Source organism: Alexandromys fortis, unplaced genomic scaffold (assembly GCF_014885135.2).
Source record: "Alexandromys fortis isolate MF-2015 unplaced genomic scaffold, M_Fortis_MF-2015_v1.1 scaffold_65, whole genome shotgun sequence".
In the NCBI taxonomy this organism is placed as follows: Eukaryota; Metazoa; Chordata; class Mammalia; order Rodentia; family Cricetidae; genus Alexandromys; species Alexandromys fortis.
This window is the reverse complement of record NW_026067986.1, coordinates 1,184,843-1,187,683: the sequence shown is the minus strand read 5'-3', so window position 1 is coordinate 1,187,683 and position 2,841 is coordinate 1,184,843.

Here is a 2,841-nt window from a genome sequence, read left to right as displayed (position 1 = left end):
TTTGGTTTTTCGAGACAGGGTTTCTCTGTGGCTTTGGAGCCTGTCCTGGAACTAGCTCTGTAGACCAGGCTGACCTTGAACTCACAGAGATCCGCTTGCCTCTGCCTCCCGAGTGCTGGATTAAAGGTGTGCGCCACCACCGCCCGGCTAACAGACTGTATTAACTGTGGTTGAAGAGATGGTTCTGAAGTTAAGTCTTGCTGTTCTTAAAGAGGGCCTTGGCTCAGTTCTCAGCACCCATGTAGACATTCCTAATCATCTGTAACTCCAGTTCCACGGGATCTGATGCCCTCTCCTGGACTCTACAAGAAGCAGGCATGCACACTGTGCACATACATACACGTAGGCACATTTAGACATATAAAATAAAGAAAAATCTTTTTAAAAGAGGGAATTGAGTTTTACTAGATTGTTCAAGTTATTAAGCAATGTTTGTTTTTTGTTATGCCAAATCTTGATAATTATAGTAGAACTATTAGAATCCCATATGGCAAGAGAAAAAAAAAGTGGTATTTAACACATTTTTTTTCATTTACATAAAATTCAAAAGCTTGTTGTATTTTAAAGATTTGCCATTACAAACATTTTGTGGAAATGGGCTGAACTGTGACTCCATAGATAGACTGCTTGTTCAGCATACACTAAGTCCTGGGTTCAATCCCAAGCATGGAATGAAACCAGGTACAGTAATGCTTGTTTGTAATCCCAACCCTGGGGAGGTAGAGGCAGGAAGGTCAGAAGTTCAAAGCCATCCTCGACTCTATAACAAGTTTAAGACCAGCCTGATCTTTAATGAGACTTTGTCTTTAAAAAAAATTTTTTTTTGATGGAGTGGAACCACCGAGTATATTTCTAGCCATAAATTCACATAAAAGTGTTCCTTGTTAGACAGTCAATGAGGCAGTTTTTAAACCAGGGCTATAAGAAATTTTACAGTCTTCCACAAAGTCCAAACTGTATCCATTTCCCACACTGCAGGGAAGAAACAATGTGTCTTTCCAAACTTGAAGCAATCAACACTGTTACTTGCTTTTGAAAAAGAATCACCTATGTATCCATCATCCCCCCCCCCCCAAGTGAAGAAGGGCCATCAGGCTCAGATGTTGCATTAGCGCCTTTCATTAAGTAGTTCACAGCTTTTGATCCACATACCATAGAGATAGCAACAATGGCAGAGGGAGGCTGGAAACCCACCACTTCAATTTTAGGGGCTGAGGATTATTTTAGCTCAATGTGGAGCAGTGAGAATCCTGCAAAGAAAAAGGATTAAATCAACTAAAGACAAACAACAAACTGAGATGTGTTTATTCTTGAAATGCTACTAAGCTTAATGGAAGAGCTATGGATCTGAGCCGTTAGTGGTGGCGCTCGCATTAAATCCCAGTGCTCAGGAGGCAGAGTGAGGCGATCTCTGTGAGTTCGAGGACAGCCTGGTCTACAAAAGTTAGTTTCCAGGACAGGCTCCAAAGTTACAGAGAAACTTTGTTTCAAAAGAAAAAAGAGAAGAAAAGTTATGGATCTGTAGTTCTTTTGTCCAGAAAAAAAAATAATAAAGGTTTCCCTTTTTGGAGGTGGGAGGGAAAAAGACAAGACAGCTTGGCTGTCCTGGAACTATATAGACCAGGCTGGCCTCGAACTCACAGAGATCTGCCTGCCTCTGCCTCTCGAGTGCTGGGATTAAAGGTGTGTGCCACCACCGCCTGGCAGTATTTTGATTCTTAAAATTTTTATAAAGACTGTGCCAATATTTTAAGACTAGGATTTCCATTCATTAAAATCGTATTTTAAGCAGGGGAGGCGATCTGACTTTCTCACAATGAAGAAGAGTTCAAGCACACCCACTAAGGACGGGGGATAGCAAGTGGCTGGGCAGGTCACAGGAAGGGACCCTGACACTGAGCAACTCCCTTCTTATCCTTGGCCAAAAACATAGAAGGAAGCTCTGGCTTCTTATGCATCTAAAGGAACCACCGTTAAGGCCAAATTTGAGGGTGTGATCCAATCTGCGGTCCAGAAGGTCTCCCTTCTGGTAAACAGCTTCAGAATTGGATCTCTAGATGTTTTGTTTTGTTCCCCCCCCCCATGGTGAAAAGAAACCATAGCAAAACAAAATTGTTGTGTGACGTTTGTCTTTAACCCCAGTACTTGGGGAGGTGAGGGAGGTGATTTTCTGTGAGTTTGAAAGCAGTTCAGTTACAACTCAATGGTGAATTCCAGGTCAGCTAGGGCTACACTTAGTGAGACCGTATCACAAAAGGAAAGAGGAGGAGGAAAGGAGAAGAAGAAAGAAAAAAGAAAACAGGCTGTATCTGGTCCCTAATTTGAGCCCATCTCCTAAAAGGAAAGCTTTCCTCCAATCAAAAGAATGTAATCTACTTCTGGCCCTTAGTATGGATGAAATAAACCATTATTGGCCTTAAGAGTTAATCCAGAGCTGAGTGTGGTGGCCCACGCCTTTAATTCCAGTGCTTGGGAGGCAGAGGCAGGCAAATCTGTTCCTGGACAGCCAGGGCTCCGTAAAGAGACCCTGTCTCCGTAAACAAATAAGCAACCAAACAGAGAGTTAATCCTTTTGGGCCTGTGGATCATCTGGACTATCCCTCAGGAGGAAGGCAGCCATACTAAGGAGATTGGAGAAACAATTATCATCATACTGAGATAGTGTCTTTTCCTTCCCAGGAACCCCACTTCCAGAGCCATTCCTGTATAGCTCTAAGCTAGCCGGCTTCTCTGAGACCAATTTCAGGAAAGTGTATCTCTCTCTCTCTCTCTCTCTCTCTCTCTCTCTCTCTCTCTCTCTCTCCCTCTCCCTTCTCTTCCTCTCCTCTCTCTCTTCCTCTC